At 39.5% G+C, this 21,801-nt stretch overlaps 1 protein-coding gene across 1 annotated transcript in view; it reads left to right on the top strand.

Annotated features, from left to right (window-relative positions):
• The first annotated feature begins 340 nt into the window (after window positions 1-340).
• GALNT13 (polypeptide N-acetylgalactosaminyltransferase 13) overlaps window positions 341-21,801 on the top strand; it is a 417,763-nt gene continuing 396,302 nt past the window's right edge. Inside the window, exon 1 of the mRNA XM_081141998.1 lies at window positions 341-736. The gene's annotated coding sequence lies outside the window, so the exon portion shown is untranslated. The remainder of the gene's footprint in view (window positions 737-21,801) is intronic.

The following is a 21,801-nucleotide window of genomic DNA, read 5'->3' as shown; positions in this document are numbered from 1 at the left end:
TGGGGTCCGAGGGCGGCCGGGGTCTCGGGGCGCTGGAGGGGGAGAGGAGCCGACCCCAGGGTCGCTCTGGGCGGCCGTGCCCGCCAAGTATCGCGGGACTTGCGCGCACCGCTCCAGCCGCGGTTCCAGGAGCAGCTGGAGCGAGCTCGGCGCGCACCGCCCCAGCCCGGGGAGGAGCAGGCGCGGGGAGCGGGGGAGGAGGGCCGGGGGTGCTGGTTACGTAAATGATACTAGCCCTGTGAGAGGCCTCCTGGCTGGGGCTGCGGGAGGGGGAGGGGAGGGGCCGCGCGAGGGGAGGGGCGAGGAGGGAGCGGGCTGGGGTGGGAGGGGGGCGGGGGCCGGGCCGGGGGCGAAGTGACCGGGCGGCGGCGGCAGCGCTCGGCTGGGCGGCAATGTGCTAGGACCCTGCGCCGGTTTCCTGCGCCTCCCCGGCCTCGGCGCCTGCTCTCGCCGCGCTCACGGCGCCCCTCGCCCGCCGCTGCGCTATGAGGGCGCCTCTCTGGGGCTGGCCGAGGCCGGAGTCGGCTCGCTCCGCCCGCGGGGAAGTGTGAAGAGGCGCGGGCGGGAGCCGGGCTGCGCGGGGCGCTCGCGGGCCGGCCCGGGTTCCAGGTGAGCGCGGGCTCGGCGCGCCCGGCACTCCGAGCGGCTGGCGGGCGCCTGCCGGGCTGGGTCGGAGGCTGCATCCCCTGCGTGGACCGCCGTTCCCTCTTCGCGGGATCCTTGACCACGACAGCAGGTCTCCGTCTCTCTTGCTCCCCCTTTCTTCCTAGGGCTTGTCTGGGGGAGTCCCCTCTGGGCGGCCGGAGCGCCGGGGTGGTGCTCCGCGAAGTCCTGCTGCGAGTGGCGGGAGCGGCGCCGGCGCCCCGGGCGGGTCCCGGGGCAGGGGCGCGGGCGGAGCCGCGAGGCGGGTTTCCGAGCTCCGGGACGCGGTCTCCTGCCGCCGCAAGTGCGGAGGGAGGACGCGAGGCTCGGAACTTTGCGCCGCCGCCCGCCGCGTTCCCCGCTCTCAGCTGCCCCGCTGCGCTGGGCGCCGGCCTCCCTGCGCGCCCGGGTGGCGCTCGGCGCAGGGGCGGTGCGGCCTCTGCACCCCGGCAACTTTCTCCTGCGAGCTGCGGGCGGCCGGGCTGCGTTGCACCGGCGCTTTCACACTGCCCGACCCCGGGAGTGTATCTGGGTGTCTTCCTCGACGGTTGCCTTCCTCTTTTTTGCCTCCCTGTGGCTCTCTCTGAGTGCCCCGTGCCTTTCATTCTCTCCGAATGTCTCTGTCTCAACTCAGTTTCTCTCTCTCTGGCTCCCTTACCCCCCACCCCCGCTCTCCTGGTTTCTCTTTCATTCTCCTTCTCCCCGCCTTTCTTGGGATGTCTCCGCGTCCCTGTTACTCTCTCCCCAGCTCCCCTCTCCGCGTCGCCCGCCTCTCTCCCTTTCCGCCGCCCGCCGCCTCTGCGTCTGCCTTCTCACCCGCCCCGCCTCGTTCCCCCGAGCGCGGCTGCCGGCCCCCGCGACGCCCTGGCCAGGGGAGCACGCCCTGGCCAACCTTCTGGGCACCTTCAGGTACAGAGACCTTCCTGCTGGGAGCCAGAGGGGACGCGGGGAGGGGCGCCGCCTGCCTGGTCCGGGCCGTGAAGTCGGGGGGCTGAATGTAGGGCGCGAGGGCCGGCCTCCCCTCCCGGGCTGGAGCGCGCCGCGCCGCTGCTCGCCCGGGCGCACGGAGGCTGCCGCTTCGGACCGCGAGAGCCGCGGGCGCCCCTCCCCTCGCCCCGGTCCTTGGCTACGGATCCGGAGAATTTCCAGGTAGGGAGTCTACATCTCCAGCCTCACAGGCAGCGGGCAGACAAGCCCAGAAGCTCAGAGGTCCGGTGGAAACTAATCTCGAAAGGGTGGGAGCTTTCGTGAGGCAAAGGTGTCACTAGAGGGGGAGAGGAGCCCTGGGGGACCGCCTCCTTTAAACTGCCTGGGCCCCCAGTCCTCGAGCGGGTTTCCTGGGACAGATCGCGGCCACTCCTCCCAGAAACACGGCCCAGAGATTTTCCTTGCAGGGCTAAAGACACTTGGCTGTGCCTTGAAATTTCGTGTTTCCTTGGAGTCCTCACATCTTTGGCTTTATATGAAGGCTGCCTTTGCTCAAGGTTGCTACCTCTCTCGCGTGTGTGTGTGTGTGCGTGTGTGTGTGTGTGTTGTGTTTGCATTCATGCCCTCTAGTGTTAAGGAAACCTGCTGGTTTGAGAATATTGAAGAGTAAGGTCAATCTTTTGGCGACTGACTTTGGACCTCTCACTTTCCCAGATCATTCTCTTTGCCTTTTGGCCCGTCCTTTCCTTTCCTCGTTGTGACTTTTTGTGTTGCGTTACTAATCTTTCCTTTCCCCGGATCTCTACAAACTCCCCCTCTCCTGCAGAACTAGAGCCATAATATTGAAACCCTGTTCCAGTGACTTCAGAGATAGATAGACCTGGAGAATTTTCATAGGCAAAGGCTGGCTTTGAACGTCAGAAAAGTGCATCTCTCCACACTGTTTGCCACAAACCAGGACTTCACATCTTTTTCTTATGCCCCTGCCCACCTTCAACTCCACCGAGAATTTTCCCCAGCTGCTCTTGCTTGTTTAAAAAAATGCTTCTAATTGACTATTTCTGTGATGCTCATCCCATTTCAGGTCTTGCAAGGCACTGTGTCTCAGATCAGGTTTGTGGAGAAAAGAAAGCTTTTGGGGTACATTAATTCTGGATCTCAGAGTCCAGAATGGGCCTGGGTGTGTCTCAGATACGCAGACCCTAGCTCAGTGTGGGAAAACTAGTAAGTGCTTAATAAAAACTTGTTGGTTGATTAGCATGCAACTGATGATAGGCTTTGAAGTCACCAGCTATGCTTATGAGCCTACACAGAAGAAGTTGAATTTTTTCTGTTTCATTTAGTCTTTTATGAATGAGAATAGAGGATTAGTAGAAGGGATGTTGAAACATGAGTCCTCTGTTTCTTTTTAGCTCAGTCACTGCTTGAATTTGCCCTCTCTGCAAGTCTTTAATTTGGCTGATGTTCTTTAACAATCATTGCAGAACAGAAGAAATGAGTTTAGAGGCTTTGATGGTGGCATTTTTCAATCTTCCTACCTGAAAGTAAATGAGGACATGGCATCATTTGTGGGTGAATACTTTTGTGTGGTTTTTAACAAGTGAAAAGTTCTCTATTAAAGAACAGATGTATCAGCTTAAAATATTTGGGGCTTATAAATTGATCTGCAAACTGAATCACTTACCTTAAATAATTTATAGGTTTCCTTATTGCTCCGAATATATATGAGAGGTGTGATAGTACATGTATGTAAGAATTTGCCAAAGAACTTGGAAATGTAATGCCTCCTGATACACGATCTAGTAGGAATCCATGGGCTTCAGTCTTGCTTTTCTGATGATTTGATAGTCATCTCTTCATACAGCTGGGGATATGCCATGAGTATTGTTCAAGATCATGCTCAAGGCAATTTTGCTTTAACAATATTACTTATAAATCACCTGATACTTTACATAATTATTATTATTTTTGTATTTTAAAATAGCAAAGACATAAAGATGAAATTCTGATATTGGTTGAGATATGTTCAGGTCAGACAGTTCTGTCAGAGTGAAATATGTTTCCATTTTGCCAGCTTGATTTTTAAGAGTGGTAGTTGTAACAGGAACATTACCATGTAATAGAGACTGTGCAGCTTTTTGAAACTTTGTCATTTTAAGAAGAGGGTGAGAGAACAAGTGAGTGAGTATTTTTATTCTTTCTGGTTGGTCAAATGAAGAGAATATTGATGTTTCTGAATAACGAGAAAAGTAAGGGAAGTTACCGAGAGCAAAGCATTAACACAGTCCCAACATGTGAAATAGATCACAATACTACACGTATGTGGTGAGTGTTCATTGTGCTTTAAGGAAATGAACAGTTTTTACAGTTCTTTTCTTTAACTGGTTTGACTTCTTAGGCATGGTAGTCTCAAGTGGCACCTCAGACGATAAAATAACTGATTTTGACTGACTTTTAACACAACACCTTCTTGGGCTTGTGTCACCATCAGCAGTAGGAACATAAAGACATCTTAAATTAATAAGATCTAACAGGATCACTGCTTTGAAGTCTGAGTGAGCATACTTACTAGTGGCCTGGCTATTAAAAAATTTAGCTGGACTTTTGTTCTAATCTAAATTCTTCCTTCTACTTTTGTCATCAGAATAAATATATGTGAAATATCAAATCAGGAATTTAGTAAATATGCTCATATTAACTCTGACAATCTATTAGAAGATATTTCTTGACATCATTGCCCCCCCATATACACTAAGCGTATGTTTGAACCTGTAAATCACATTTACAGATCCAACACCGTCTGCTTTGCTCAACCATTTATCATTTTAACAGATTAGACTTCTGCCATTTAATTATGGGCATACATGTTTTTGAAGAGTCTAGCTTTCCATTGCTAAATTTAATACTTAGAGAATTCAAAGAAATTTATGAAAATGAATACATTAATTCAGTTTTAGTTGGTCATTCACTTGGAGCATTATAAGAAATTATCTTTGGGAGCAAAATATAAGTCAAACAGACCTTACTCATTTCACACTTATTTCTTCTTGATTCAGATTTAGACCCATGTGTATGTTTTCAATGTAGTATATTTATAATAAAATATTTAGGAGGTTTTTAGCTTGATTACCAAGAAATAATGAAAGGTGGCTAAAGATATTTGTGTGGTTAATGTATGTCCTAATGCCCTTTGTAAAGGCATTAGCTAAAATTCATTTTTAGCTACCAGTTTTCCTATTTTATTTTCTTAGTATGTCTCAAAATCTATTTGTTTAAGGTGAAATTCTTAATTTTTAAAAGTTACTACTAAAGATTATTAAAATCTGGCTGGGCCCTAACATTTAAAATGTAAGTTAAATTAGGGCGATAGGTTTTTTCTCTAAGGACTCAATTAAACTCAGATATCCACATAATTATGACAGTCCTCATGAACTATCAGTTTCTCTCTTAGTGTTTAACTATAGTAATTGTCCAGCCAGTACAATAAAACTAAAGCCAGATGCAAAATATCAGTTTTTAAAACAGTTGCTTCATATTAATGGTTAATCCTCCCAACATAACTTGAGAGGGATGTAGGGGAAGTAGTGACTGCTCCATCATAGATGGGAACATATTTGTGATCATATTTTCTGTTATGTGAGAAAATTAAACAGACTGTATTAAATATTGAGACTTCTTTTGAATTTTTTTAAAGAAGTACTTACTGTTAAGATAGATGGGAACTAAGATATGTCATATTAAGGTTTTAACATGAAGTGGAATTAATTGGGAATCTGATACATTAAAGTACATTGGATGGTTACTTAAGTCTCATTTCAGCTCTTGTAGAACATTATAGGATAGAGTGTGATTAAACTGCTGGTTGGCACTTTGGTGAACATAACATATGAGCTGAGCGGCCACTTGTAAACAGAAAGGAGGCTTTAAAGCACAGCCTACATATTCAGAATCATCCAAATTACACCTCAGAGATAGTAGTAAATGTCAACTTAGTCCCATGTCTAATATTAATTGGCTTGATACCCTAAGCACAGCACCTCTTTTTTGTTAACAAAATGAATTTTGACATATGGGGAGGATTACCTTCCTGCAGACCAGAGGCATCATAACTGACTTAATTTTCTCTTGAGTTTTTTATTATATAATTAGTTTTAGATGGAAAGGATAAGATTTATATGACTATCAAGACCCCGATGCAATACTACCATTAGTCTAATGAAAGGAAAATGAGACAAAATACTTGGGAACAAATATACATGAAGGTATAGCCATTTTAATTTACTTCTGAGGGAGTTAATGTGGTTAATTTAGTTATAAATTGACAAAATGACTAAAATATATTGGCTGCTGTGGGTAAGTAAACCTCTGACAGGTCTTACCACATTTTATCATTTTATCCGCAAAACCTTGTGAATAATAAGTAGTGTTACCATCCCCATTGTATAAATGAGGACTCACTTGCTCAGAATCACTAGGTAATATGTAGTCGGGCCAGGGATCACATCAGTGCTTTCTGTCTCTGAAGCCAGTGTGCTAATCATTCTCAGTCTGACATTTTTGCTGACTAATGCATTTTTAAAAAAAAAATGAGTGCAACCTCCATGTGAACATTTTCTGTTGTACAGTGAGAATGATTTACAAAGTCTACTTATATCACCGTCATTTTATACACGAGTGGACATTTTAACACCAACTAAGATGGCAGAACTGAATCTCAAAATACAGTTCTTAAAATAAATTTAGCTTCCTGTGCATTTTTCTACACTGCACTGATTTTTCTAATTTAACAAATACAGATGAAAATTTCATCAGATTATTGGTAATTTATTTCACCACATTCTGTAAACTATGACTGGGAATCCTTGTTAGCCCAAACCACTATACTATTCTGCCCACCCTGTGGACCCCATGCACCCACACAGCACAAGCCAGCAAGGTCATCATATATATGATTTAATGAGACATAGCCCCTATGGCTGTTCCGTTCTCTTTCTAGTTGCAATTCAGGGCAATAAGTATGGATCTAAGAAAAATGCTAACAATTGCTCTAGCTTCAGTTGACTGCTTCATTGTGTGTTGAAAGGGTAAGAGGATCGGGGTGACTTGTTCCTTCCTGGTAGTTAACCACAAATCGCTGTCACTAAGATGGTGCCAGTCTGTGTCCTGTGGCAAGGAATGAGTGCTGGGCAGAAACACAAGGTGCATGTTTCAACCTACTCTTCTTCGCCTTACCTAGTGGTCTCAACTTTTAGGAATCATTTGTGTTTTTTTATATACTTCTTTCTTTGCCTTGGCGAGGACAAAGCAGTTTTGCTTTAGGTAAGAAAGAAAATTCCAAAGCTAAACTTCTAACTGCTTTTGTAAAACTGACTGGTGCTATTAGATCCCAAGTTGTTTTTGATAGTGACTCTTGTGGCCATTGGAGAGGAAAAGAGTGATGGTGGGGGGTGTGAGATCTAGCTACATGACCTAAGACGTTGTTGAGTGTCATTGCTCACCAACCAGTTTGCAAATTGAAATTACCTAAAGAAGTTTTTGTTTGTTTTAATAGATTGTCAGGTCCCATTGATACAGATTCTCATTTGCCTGGGATGGGTACATTGAATATATCTTTATAAATATTTACAAAGCAACTGGTCTATTTCTAGTACATAATTTTTTTTTAATCTTCACCCAAGGATATTTTTTCTATTGCTTTTCAGAGAGAGTGGAGGGGGGGGGAAGAGAGAGAGAGAGAGAGAGAGAGAGAGAGAGAGGGAGAAACATAAATGTGAGAGACATATCGATTGGCTGCCTCCCACGCACCCCCCGCCCAGGGCCTGGGATCAAGCCTGCAACCGAGGTATGTGTCCTTGGCCAGAATCAAACCCGAGACCCTTCAGTCTGCTGGCCAATGCTCTAACCACTTAGCAAACTGGCTAGAGCTCTAGTACATAATTTTTAAGAATCATTTATTAATTTTTATTTATTTAACAAATACAGATGTTACTATGTTCTGAGCTCCATTTAAAGTGCTTTACAGTAGAAGAAGGTATAGGGGAGATGAATGGTGATGGGAGGAGACTTGGGGTGGTGAACACATAATTCAATATATAGTTGAGGTATTATAGAATTGTACACCTGAAACCTATATAATTTTATTAACCAATGTCACCCCAATGTATTCAATAAAATGTGCTTTACAGATATTCATTTAACCATAACAACTTCCAAAAGTAAGTTTGACCAGTACCTCCACTTTATAGGTGAGGAAATTTTTCTTTTTTTAATATATCTTTATTGATTTCAGAGAGGAAGGGAGAGGCGGAGAGAGAGATAGAAAAATCAGTGATGAGAGAGTCATTGATCGGCTGCCTCCTGCACACCCCCGACTGGGGATCGAGCCCGCAACCCGGGCATGTGCCCTGACCGGGAATCGAACCCCAATCCCCTGGATCCTAGGTCAGCGCTCAACCGCTGAGCCACGCCCGGCCAGGCTAGGTGAGGAAATTGAGACGTACAGAAGTTAAGTTGTCTAGAGCAAGCTGGTAAGTGGTGGGTAAGGTCTATGCTATTTTGATGAAATGATTTATAAAACAACCTGCTTTAGGTCAAAAGCTCGAAGTAGCAGATTTGACAGTTTGATAACTGGGAATTTCAGTTTCTGTCTTGTTTCTGTTTGAGTAAGTTTTGCCTTTAAAAGCGAAGGAAGAAAACCTGACCAACTCAGACTTCTAGAGGCGAAAACAAAAATATTTCCTTTTGAGAAGTCATGGCACCAGGTTAAGAGAGAAAGTTAATTATGAAAGGGGCAATGAACATGGAGAAATTAAAGTTGTGTTCTTCAAGTAGATTGTCGTCTCTGCTTTCTTGAGACCCTGCCCTGCCCCAGAGAAAACAAACAAACACATAAGGAGTTAACATATAGTGATGCAGACAGGAAGAAAAACAGTTGGAATCGATAACTGAATAAGATTTCTAAATATAGACTGTAATCAATAACTAAAATCTAGATCTGTAACCTAGTAAATACCTTTTTTTTTGGTAATATTGCTAATAAATTCTTTATATTACACTAGGACATATTCATATATATGAAAGGATTAGGGAAATCCTACAGAAATTTTTGTTTTTTCTCATGTATATTTTTGTAAGCTTTTTATATGATGAAAGATCTATACTAATTTGCAATCACTGGTCATCTATGAAGAACTGATGTATCCCTCTTAGACGTGCATTTTTTCGTTACTCCTGACCTTTGGTTGATTTTCAGCAGCTTTCTGTTATTTAACATTTTTGTTTAATGCACTAAGACAGTGTTTTGATTAGACTTTTATTTAGTCTTTTAAGAAATAAAAATTAATTTAGACTGATATTTGATTAGATTATGTAAATGACTTGTATTAGATACCCCTGGTAATGAGTCACTCCACCTATTTTCTGTTTTTTGAAAAAAATCTGTACTTAAAGATAATTTGGTTTTCAGATTCTGTAAAAAAGTGAGGGTTCATGAGATTACTGACTAACCTAGTTTCAAAACAATACAGTCTTTTCTCATTTTCTCACAGCAAATTCTACCTCTTTTTCTGAATCCTCAAGGCTCATATTTCTTTGATTCTCTTGATAGTTTAGTCTCAAATGGGACTATGTATCATTTGTCTTGAAAAATATTAGAAATCAGCCTGTCCCTGATCACAACCAATTTTACCCGTGTCCTATGGATTTTCAGTGTAACTCTGTATTTTCTTAATAAGTAAACACTGTTTTTATAATCTCCTAGTACTCTTTTTCTTCTCTCATATCTTTCCTGTTCCTCCCTTCCCTTCTTCATCTGCATGATGCTCTCTAAATTATCTTCTGTGGCTTAATAAATTCTCAGGTATCAGGACTGGACTATTAGTTGTCTTGATTCTCTAAAAAAAATAAGTAAATAGAAGAGAGCTTCTGTTTATTTCATCATTTAGTCCCTGAATAGGTAAGAGGCAGATGCTCTAGCTCTTGCATCTGGGTCATTTAACAGGAGGCTGGGGATGCTAAATTCGCATCTCATTACCTTTGTCTACTTTTAGAACTGTGTGCTTGGGCCCTGTGGTCAGTTGGCAGTTGGCAGGCCCGTGGCTCCAAGGGAATGCTGTGTATTTGAGGGGATGCCAGTTTTGGTTGCCAGGCAGTTCTCATATTCCTTGGTCAGATTTTCCTTATAAAACATCCAATATGTGTTTCATTATTAACTCTAAACTATTGACTTCATGTAAAAAAAATCATTATGGTACTCTTGCTAGATTGAGATGAACAATTTTTATAATTTATTTTCTGTGGCTCCCATTCCCTGATTTTGGGACAGTATTTTCCCTACTTGGTAAACCTAGAGCAGACATTTTGTCACAGATTTTAAAAGAGTTTTATTGTTGTGCACTAAGTTGAGATGAATTGTAGGTAATTGGATGGTGCAGCTGAATTAACACATTGAATTGCCAGTTATGAGACACTTCATTTGCTGGAGCAGACAACAATGGGCCTATTTTGCTTCTACAATGCACAAATTCTTATTATCTATATAAAATTCTAATTTGAATGGGATAACATGTATGCATCATTTCCAGTCCTTTTGTAAGGAAAATAACCTCCACAAATATATTTGCAGCTATCTCATTAAATAATTTTGAACTTCAATAAATCTTTTTTCTTTTGAGAATGTTAATCAGTTGTCTCATTCCCCACAAAAAGGACAGACTATAAAGCATTTCAGAAACAGGAAATCAGTAGTACTACTTTTACTTGTGTACCTTAAGATACATGCAGATGTACAGTTTGCATTTATTTCAATAGACAGCCTCATTGGAATCAATCTGAACAGCATTATTGTCCTCATGACTATGGTAATATGCAACACTGTAATAATTTAGTTTGTTCTTGGGTTTTCTTCATTTCAGGTGCTTTAAGGGTAGCTTCCTCAGGTCAGTGGAATTGCTTTTAAACAGAAGAGGATCCATTTTAAGAGGAAGGATTGAGACATACCTTTATCTTTAAATTCCCTCCTGAATACTCATTAACTTAAGCATTAAATTAAAGCATCAAAAAGTTATCAAGCTGTTACAAATTGTATGGAGTGAAGCCAGGCAGTGGAAACTGCCTAAGATATAGGACAGTGGCCTGAAGTTGAGGGGAAGCCACTTTGCCATTAACAAACCCCCAAAGGCTTGAAGATCAGTAATACCAAGAAAAATAGAAGTCAGAAGTGAGACATTGGGGCTGAAACAAAATATTTAATCAACATGTAGAGCTCGAAGAGCCAGCCTTCTAGTCACCAATTCTACTTCTAAGTACACATCCCTATAGCAAGATTTTTCTCATTACCCTTCCAGACTGTCCCTCTCAACACACGCTAATGAAATTATTTGGACTGCTGAGGGATAAAAAGGGCAACTAGGGATGAATCTTCGAATTGTAGAATAAAGTTCCTTTTATTTTGGCACATGGGGTCTTTAAGCCTAATGATTGGCTTCTGCTTACCCTAAAGCAAAGTCTTCAAATCATTGAGACCCAGCAAGTACAGAGGGCTAAGCATTGTCTGGTCTTTTATTCTTAAATATAAAACAGCATCCAAGGATCACCAGACATTCAGAAAAAAATTTAAGAAAAAAAAATTATCAAAATCTGCAAGAAGAAAAAGAGAGACCAAGATAAATGCAAACCAATAATAAAATAATGACCTTGCAGGGAACTGATCATTCATAACACCAGAGAATAATACGGAAAAAATACAATAAATAAACAAGAATTTTTAATTTGAAAATGAAAGATTTTCAAATCAGTTGTTAAGGGAAAATTTGTAATTTTAAACAGAGAAAATCTTTCAACAGTGTAAACAAACAGACAAACAAAAAAATGGAAAAGATGAATTACTGTGAACTTCCCTGAAGTGTGACTTCCTGCTAATTGGACCTCTGTAAGAGGAAAAATATACGGTTAGAACAAGCTTTAAAGAATTAATAGAATAATTCTCAGATTTCTGAAAGAAGATGATTTGCATCTCAAAATTCCATATCCACTCAAAATATTAAGTGCAAGGGTAGAATAAAGACATTTTCAGACCTAAAAGGAATAACCATATTTTCCTCAAATGCAACCTTTCTTACAAATTTACTTGAGTTTGAACCCTAGCAAAGTATAATTAAGAGAAAGACATGACATGCTAGCTATGAAATAGTCCTAGAAGACAATTCATATTACTTCAATCTGGTATAGGATTAGTGTAAACAAATGGAGGCCTCTGGCTGGTGGAAGGCATTGGAATTAAATGGGGACATTATACATTTAATGTTCAAGAAATATTTAAAAAGACAAAGGAAAATAGTGCAAAAAATTAAAAACTCCAGGAAAAATAAAAGACTATGCAAGAAGGAAAGTAATCATAGAACTTTAGCTGGTCCTGAAATGGACAATTTGTTATATTAATTAAATGTAAATGGTATTTACTGATTTTCAACTTTTAGTATCAATTTTCAGATAAAATGTGGAAGATAATTATGACCATAGAACAGCATGCAAATATTTTCGACAATGGCAATATTTTCACATTAAACATACGGATGGCAGAGGTTGGGAGTTAGGTGTAGGGGTTGGAGAAACCAGGAGGAAAGGATGGGATTTGGAAAATTAGCATTTTACAAAATGAAGTTTAGAGATAGATAGTGTCTGTAGTTTATACAAGAAATGGCAGTGATCATGTATCTCTTAAAGTCCAAAAGATAACTAAGAGGAGTAAAAATGACTATAATAAGAGGAAGGGTACAAAAGTGGAGAGTGTAGTAAGTGCGGTAACTTAGATAACGTCTAAAATACTTTGGGTCCATTTGTTTGGTCACATTATGTTTTAATTAATTTGATTTTTAAAAAATATTGTTGCTTTTATGTGGTTATATACTCTCCAAAGCTCCATAGATTCCAGTCACTCTCTTTTGAATCACCCTGGTCCATGAAGACATTTGATCCCGGGCCAGGTCCCAGGTCCCAGGTCAGGGAGCGTGAGGGAGGCGACCAATCCATGTGTCTCTCTCACAACGATGTTTCTCTCTCTCACCTCCCTCCTTTCCATCCTCTTTAAAAATGGGAAAAATATCATCAGGTGAGAATTAACAATAACAAAACGTCATCTGAATGAAAACTTCTATTGTAGAGCTAGAGGTGATGTTCTTTGGGGAAAGGAACTGGTTGGGGTTGGGGGAGAGGGGACTGCACTGTATAAAGCAACATAAATACTGGGAACTTTTGTTACTAAACGCTGTAGCAGTCATCTCCTACAGTGTTTTAAAGGATCATGGGACTAAGAGGAAAGAGTTGGATTCTAGTCCTCACAAAGCGACTAATAAATTCAGTAGCATGTCATTCAAGTTCTCTGAATCTCAGCTTTCTCATCTTTAAAATGAGGCAGCTGGCCTTGGGCAGTGTGGCTCTGTAGTTTGGGTATCAGCCCTTGCAAGGAAGGGTTGGGGGTTCGATTTCCGGTTAAGGGCATGTACCTGGCTTGCAGGTTCAGTCCCGGGCCCCAATCAGTATGTCTCTCTCACATCGTTCCCTCCCTCCCTGCCTCCCTCCCTGCCTCCCTCCCTGCCTCCCTCCCTCCCTCTCTCCTTTCTTCCCTCCCTCACTGTCTCCCTTCCACTGTCTCTAAAAGTCAATGGAAAACATATCCTTGGGTAAGGATTAACAACAGCAACAAAAATTTAAATGAGGCAACTGTTAGAAAAAAAAAATAGCCTGTATCACTCTATATTCTAGTGTTTATTTTATAAAGATAGGACTATTATTTTCTTTGAAAATGAAATGAACTTTTCTAGGCATGATAGCACTCAAGACTGATTGAAGATTATTTTCTTATTTTTTAATTGTAATTGGCATACAATATTAGTTTCAGGTGTACAACGTAATGATTAGACATTTATATACCTTATGACGTGATCACCATGATTAGTCTGATACCACAAATAGTTATTACATGATTATTGACTATATTCCCTATGCTGTACATTACATCCACGTGACTTACTTCGTAAGTGGAAGTCTGTACTTCTTAGTCTCATTTTCCCCAATTTTTCCCACTCCCCTCCCATCCAGCAACCACCAGTTTGTTCTCTGTATCTATGAGTTTGTTTCTGTTTCGTTTGTTCATTTGTTTGTTGTTGTTTTTTAGATTCTGCATATAAGTGAAATCATACCATACTTTATGCTCAACTTCTTTATTTGAGTGAAGGTGTTAATTGCCTTTTTAACAATGGTCTTTGTTCTCCTTTAAGTTCATCTAAATGAATTGACAACTCATATCAGAATCATGCATCTTTAGTTTTATTAATCTGTTATAATCACTTCCCAAATAGGGTTGTTTTGATAGAAATTTTTAAATTAGTCAAAGCATTATTTTATTTAAACATTTTTTAAAGCATTAACAAATGATCCTTTAAAAAGCCCTGTCTCCATTCCACCCCTGTTTTCATGAACATATTAAACAATACATTTTAAATGCTAAACAATTTTAAACAACATTTTGTAGTGGCTTCCATATAGAGATGGTGAATTTTATAGTCCCCTGTGTTGTTAAATTATACCAGTTACTGTGATTACATGGTGTGTCTGCAGATTCACAGAAGAAATAACATGAAGGATGGCCGTTTCAACCTTGGACAGATGTGAGGACATTGTCATTTTAGATTGGCAGCTGCTCTTGAAGTTCTCTCTGCTTCTTACTGTTTGGACGAGCACTTTAATTTTGTAGCTAATCAGAAATAGTTGCTTTAAAGATGCTAGCTATTCTTAATGAATGTGAGAACACAGATGGGTCCCCCAAGAAATTACTAAACTGCTGGTTGCTGGAAGAATTTTGTGGTGTGTCTTTGTGTGTCTATATGTGTGTATGCTTCATCATCTTTCATCAGTTCAGCAAACCAAAAGAAAATTGTAGGAGAGAGGTAAAGGGGAGGAGAGGAATGAGATGGGATGCGTGGGACACAAAGCTTTTGTGGACAATTGAGAAAGAAAATTCTTTTTAATTGATATGTTAAAATCTAGTATTATATGGAATGATAAGGTGATTCTGACATGAGAAAAGTAAATTAACAATAGGGCATTCTTTAAAGCTGTGACTGTATGGTTTCTGTTGACAGGTTGTGATTACAGTCTCTTGGGTTACCTCCTTTTATCATTTTCTCAGTGATCTGGTTTTTGGATGGTGGCTCCAGGGCATTGCGAGCTGGTTTGTCCTGTTATCTCACCTGGTTTGATAAATCAAGGGTCTATTAAATTTGCTCTTAAGGTGAAGTTCTTGGCAATCTATTAGAACCTTTAGTGTATGAACTACCCCTGAATCCAAGATAAGTTTGGAGGAGGCAGTGGAGCATGGTTATGTTAAAGACATAAATTTAAGACTGTGGTGCCTGCATAAATGCAGTTTAAACATTCTGAATCACCCAGTTACTAGCAGAATGACAAAGCAGTTACATAGCCTCTATGGAATTTAGTTACCTCAACTTTAACAAGGGAGTAGTAGTAATAATAACAGCTAACACTAATGTAACCCAGGTCTCTAATTGGGCATGAGGGTCTCTTTCAAGTGCTTTACATAATATTAGCTCATTAAATTCTCACAATACTAAGAGCTAGGTACTTACTTCCATCCCCTTAATAATTGTAACTACTTTAATGGCTTGTCAGATGACAGTGCATGTAATGTACTGATTCTTGTGCTTGGCACTTAGCAAGTGCTTAACAAATGCTAGCTATAACTAGTGCATCTCCTCTTCCAGGGTCCTCTGCTGGCGTTTAGTTTGACGGGTGCCTGGTAAATCTGGCCTGCTTAACCGATTTTCGAAATAAAATTTTCAGCCCTGGAAGAATTATTGTAAGGAGTTAACTGCAAACTCAGGTCCCGGGAGGGAATAAGTAAATAGGAGTCAAAGAGAGGAGTGAAGCCAAGCAAAATAGAAACACCATAAAACCGTATTATTGAAATATTTAGAAATCTTCTATAAGAGAGAAGAAAAGGTAAGTGTGTGAAGGGAAGGATATATCATATCATATCATATCATATCATGTCAGGTATTATCATGTTGCACAAATTGTACATAACGCTTAACACTGAGATGCCACTTTGCAGAAAGTGACCCAGCTTAGAAACAGGGTGGTAAGCTTCTGCTATTGCCTTTAACGTTCTTTGGAATATTCAAAGGTCACTGCTGATTTCTGTTGGCTGTTCTTGGTTAAATGCACTCATCCACCCTTTTCCACTTAATTTTTTGATCAGCTTAGACTGTGTTATTTTTTTCTTGGCTAATCCATAGAGAAATTGAAAGACGACTGCTTTTTTTGCATGCGCGAATATGAAAAATAGTAAAAAGTTTAAAGCCTTGCTCCCTGAATGAAAAAGATGAAACATTATTATTTTTTGCTGAGAGACGCAGATTTTATTTTTAGTATGTGATGTCTAGTTGTTTTTCATGATTTTTATAAATGTCGAATGGGAGATTCTCTGATTTTTATTATTTTATTTTAGGTGAATACATAATTTGAAATAACAAATTGTAATTGATTTCTCATTTAGAAATATTTGAATTCCAATTGTCTTTTCTTATCACAAGAAGAAAATATGTTGTTTTGAACATTGATAGTTTGTCAGCTCCTTCACAATAATTTGTACAAGTGATGATTATACATAAATTAATAAACTGCTGGGGAATCTAATGGTGCAGCATGCTGTTTTTGATTTATTTCTGAATTGTTTCCAGACTGCTGAACTGTACCAAGATTAATTGTTTAATGTAACCTACAACTTCCTCAACTCCAAAAACATGTTCATGTTCAGTAATGAAGAATAGTTATTTTAAAAAATAATGAAGGGCTAACTCATGCTTCGTGAGAGATTATTACATAAGAAGTGATTATATAGGTTATTAAGTAGTAGATATGTTTCATCTGTGTTTAAAAATCCTTTTCGTATTGCAAGTAATAAAATTATTTCAATAACCTATTACTACTTATAGAGTGATTCAAACAATTTTCTAGCGCTACCTAAAATAATGGGTCCCTCCCTGGCTTTCATGGGCTGAGTATTCCTGTTGACTCTCATCCTGAAGTTGTGTGCCACTTAGTGTATTTTAAAAGTGATTAAAAAGAAAAGCTTTAACAACCTTATAAAGAATTTCTACCCAGGAAACATTTAAAGTCAAGTAATAACTTCTGCTTCGTCTGTGAACCATACGTAAGGTTGACCATTTTCAACCGTGGTTACATTAAGTCACAGAGAGACCATTGATTTTCTTGTATTGTTGCACGTATCTGCCAAAATATTACACCACCTATAATTATTTTATAGTGTGATAGTCCACTGATAATTAACCTTATAAATGTACTTTGTGAACAGTTTTCACTTTATTTAACAAGTGCTTTGTAAGTTAGTAACTTACAAAATATATGCACCGTTATTATAAATATAAAACCAAGATAACAGAAAGATTTAGCAATATGATTGATTTTGCAATGTATTTTTGACACTAAATCAGCAGATATATTGTTTCCTGTCATAAGGCAGGGCTGGTGCTCAGAGTGTGTGTGTGTGTGTGTGTGTGTGTGTGTGTGTGTGTGTGTGTGTTTCCCAAAGGACTTCTACTGAAAGTTGAGTTCTCATTTTATGGGTTCCCTGGGTATTTTTAAGCGTAGATCTTTGCTAAATATAAGTTACTGGTCTTATTTTATGGTAATTCAGCTTATTCCTAACTTTTAGTTGCTTTATTAACTATAAAGTTTGTTTTGACCTTTTTGAACTTCTCTGTCTAAAACCTTATTTTCAGTGTGAGTTTTTTTTGTCAGGTTTAATTCAGTAGTTTGAGTATTTAGCCAACCTTAAAACTGTTCACCCTTGTCACTCCTCCCCACACTAACACACCCTAAAACTCCTACATTTAGTCATTTTATAAATGATGTTATTTTCTGTCCATCTATTTTTTTAATCACATATGTATATAGTATTTGCCATGGAAACATTTTATGTGTTTTAATCAAGATGTATTATGTGCATCTGTATTTTATTATAATTCTCTAAGTACCCATGCACTTTTAATTGGCCATGTGGCTATATCTCATAATAATATATAAAATGTGGGCCAATAAAATGTTGCCACATTTTAATAATTTATCGGTGCATGAAATGATTCCTGTTTAAGCAGCCAGCACATAATCAATTAATAAATCTGGCCAGCAGTTTTGGGATCTACTTAGTTTAAGGCACTATGTAAATGTAAGATCAGGACCACCTCCAAACTTTTGTTAAAGGGCACATGCTAACAATTGGTTTTCAGCAATGGGTTCATGTTCACCTCCTGCAATTACTGAGTGATTTTGCAATTCTAAAGCCCTGGGGATCCACCAGGCCAAATCCTCTTTTCTGTGTGTTTTGTACTTCTGCTTGCTTGCTGTCAGGTCTCTTCCTTTTTGAATTCTCATACTATTAAAAAAATGATATTCTCATTCCTGCTTCTGAGGATTATTTCCTCATTCAGAGATGAAAAACATCTGCAAAAGAGAGCTGCATACTTTCATAAGGCCATGTTTTTCTATCAAGAAAGGGTTTTGTATACCGTAAACAAATTAAACATAATTTTTCTATATGAGCAATATTATAGATTCGTGAATCATGAACACATTACTACATATTGTTATTTTTTAGAATTTTTACTCTTTCTGCTTTGTGTTTTCTAACTAATGTGTGCATACTGTGTTATTCATGACCGAATTTTATAGGAAAATGTGTGTCTCGTTTGTTCATTCACTGTGCAGGGGCTTCAAGGACAGTGAGGTTCTTTAGTATCTAGAATTCTGATCTGATGGGATGCTTGGCTGATTGCCATCAAGCCAGTCATTCAGAGGACTTAAGAATTCTGATGTCACACACCCTGTATTATTCTCAGGGATAAAATTCACACTGCACTCCAATTTTTAACTTTTCCACATGTTACTTTCTCAATTCAGGTTCACATCTTCTGTTTATTAGAAATTTCATGAATTTTTACCTTTTTGCTGACACCCATATACAGATCTCCCTCTCCAAGGCCAATTGTGCTTATTGCAGTGACCTAACACCAACACCAATAACACAAAGGAAGGGAGGAAAGAAAAGGAGCTTATATCCCCAGATGGAGGCTGTGCCGTGGTTGCCCTGTCCCTCCTCCCTTCAAGTACCTGCATTCCTGTGGCATGTTGTGCCTTGGACTGCTTCACTGACCTTGGCTTCCAGCGCTATTAAAGCTGAATAGCGCAGAGTCTTCCTTTTCTCTTCCGGCAAGTCTCAGGAGTGAGATCTGGTCACTGGCATTTATTCTCTGACCCTTAGCTATGTATCCCTTTGAAATGGAACCAATCAGGGATTGGTTCCATTTATTGATGCTCATGAATCATTCCATGTAAGTATGTACGTTTTTGCCTATTCCTATAGTTTAATGAATTATTTAATCTAGCTTCCTAAATTGTAGATGTATATCCACACGTATCTGTTTTTTGTACATTATGAAATCCAAGAAGGCAGTTTAACACAGTTCTTTTTGTGCTGTACCTAGCAAAATGCCCTACACGATTAAGTCCTTACTATATGCATTTAATTAGATTGCACATGTATAGATAGGTCCCCTGGGCATTCCAAAGCAGTAGATGCTACTTTGGAAAATGATGCAGGCCAAATGATTTAGGTCAGTCAAATTTCTGTCTGGCTTTCCCAGTAGGATAGCTGAATATGTCTTTCCACTGTGCTATATTAATGTCTATCTTGTGACTTTTTTCCTCTCAAATTCCATTGTCAGCTAGCCAAAGACTGTTCACTTTATATACTTCTTGTCAAACTCATTGGGTATTTGAAATAGCAATGTCTTTATGATTTCCACCAGAGTGACCCAAGAGTCCTGCCACCTCTGTCATTTATAAGAATTTGTCTGAAATTCCTTTGCTTCACAAGGGACATAAGTCACAGAGTTTAAGATTGAAAGGGATCTTGAGGGGTGACCCTTTCACACCACCTGCCCTCAGTTATGGTTGTGGCTAGTCTAAACCTAACACTGACATGTTTCTCTAAAATAAAGTAGCTCACATTGTGTAGTTCATTACATACCCCACATTGCCAATAGAGGGATCTCTCCAAATATAGTTCTGAGCCTGTTGCTCCTGGTTGTAAAAATCTTTGCAAATTCTACAGTTTACATTTTAAATTCTTTAACATATCATTGAAGATCCTTCATAGAAATCTATCCCAAATGACCTTTGCAGCTTCATATCTCATCTTTTACTCCCATCTAATGAAGTATTTGTAGGACTCACCGAGTTACTTCTCCATTACCTGGATATGGCATGAATGTCCCTAACTCTGTTCCTTTGCTCACATGGCTTTCAGCTTTGTATTACCTATATCCTCATTTCAGGAGTCAGCTCAAGTGGCACCCCTTTTTAAAGTATTTTCCCAAATCTTGAAAGCAGAATTATTCTATTTTTTTTTGTTTGTTTCCATAGCACTTTGTTCCTATTGCTGTTGCTCACTTAAACCACATTATCACCTTGGTTAGTTGTATCCTCATTTGTCTCTCATTTTAAATTGTAAGCATTTTCACTGTGGAGACATTACATTTTTTATTGTTCCCCTGAGATCTAGCGAAATCCATAATATAGCTAGTCATTCAATAAATATCTTGAAAACGTGTAAAATATTGATTCAGTAGGATAAACACTTATGAAGTTAATGATGCTCTATTGGATGAATCTTTATGGCACTCCTGGCATCTTTTTCTGGAATATGGTGGGTATAAAAAATATTAGTGTTATCTAATCCAAGGATAATCACCACAAATTCATCAAAATTGTGGGTTCAAGAGGGTGCTTAAAAACCATTTAATTCTAGCCACTAGCCAATACGTGATGTCTATTTCAACATTCCTGAAGAATGGACATCCAACTTCTTCTTGAACTCTGCCTTTAACCCTTTTTTAGGACAGCCCAGTCTAGGTTGGCATTCCTGACAGTAAGAGAGCTTTGCCTTGTGTTCAACTTATATTTGATTCCTGTAACTTTTCTCATTGGTCTTAGTTCCACTTTGGGGGAACACAGAAAACAAATTTAAACTGCTCTTTACATTGACAGTTCTTCACACAGGAACAACATTCAGGCTCCTGATATATATTCTGTATATTGGCTGAATGACCCCCAAATGCACTCTGTGTGTATGTGTATATGTTATGTATGTATATGTATATATGTAACATCTGTGTTAGTATATATATCAATAACTCTCCAGGAAACCATTGGGAATAATTTTAATTAAAAATAAGATAACTTGCATAGATAAAGGTAGAGACAGAAACAAAAATAGGTTAATAACCATGCAAACAATCCACATTCAGGCAATATGTGTTCATATATATCATTTCAGATACATAAGTAAATAAAAGATTCCAAATTATTGCATTATTTTTCTAGATTTTAGGATGGTCACATTTTTCTGCTTCTTGCTATGAAAGAAATTATCCTGAAAATTAGTTACTTAGAAGAGCAATTTATTATAATCTCTCATAGTTCTGTGGGTTTACTGGGAGCGGCTTGGAGATCCTTGCTTGGCATCTCTCATGCAGTTGCCATCAGGTGGCTGGGACAGGAGTAACCTAAAGTTTGAGCTGGATGTCCAATATGGTTTCTTTACTCACATTTCTGATGCCTCCTTGCCCTTCAAATGTCCTCTCTCTTCAGCAGAGTAGCCTGTACTTTTACATGACAGTAGAAGGCTCCACGAGTCAGGAAATAGAAGATGCCAGGCCAGTTAAAGGCTACTCTTGAAACTGGTACAGTTTTGCTTCCACAATATTTTCTTGGTCACATGAGTTCCAGGGTCTTCTCAGATTTCAGGAAATAAAGAAATAGCTTTATCTCTTGATGAATAGATGTCAAGGTCACAATGCAAAAGCATGTGGGATGGAAGATGTTGTGGCCATCTTTGGAATGTACAACCTGGCACACCCTATGTTCGGTGGTGTAGTGGAGTAAATGATACATTTTCAATCAATTTTAACTTATCCTTAGAAGAAATCAATACTAATATGATAAGTTTAAACAGTGGCATACCATATGAAGAAAGCACAACTATTAACCAAAAAACATAATATAATACTAACACATTCATCCCATATTCACACCACATGTCTAATTGGACCGTGTATTTGAAAGGTCCCAGTTTTA

This window comes from Miniopterus schreibersii (assembly GCF_964146895.1).
Source record: "Miniopterus schreibersii genome assembly, chromosome: 7".
NCBI lineage: Eukaryota > Metazoa > Chordata > Mammalia > Chiroptera > Miniopteridae > Miniopterus > Miniopterus schreibersii.
The sequence above is the reverse complement of the archived record's forward strand: the minus strand, read 5'-3'. Positions and strand labels throughout refer to the sequence as shown.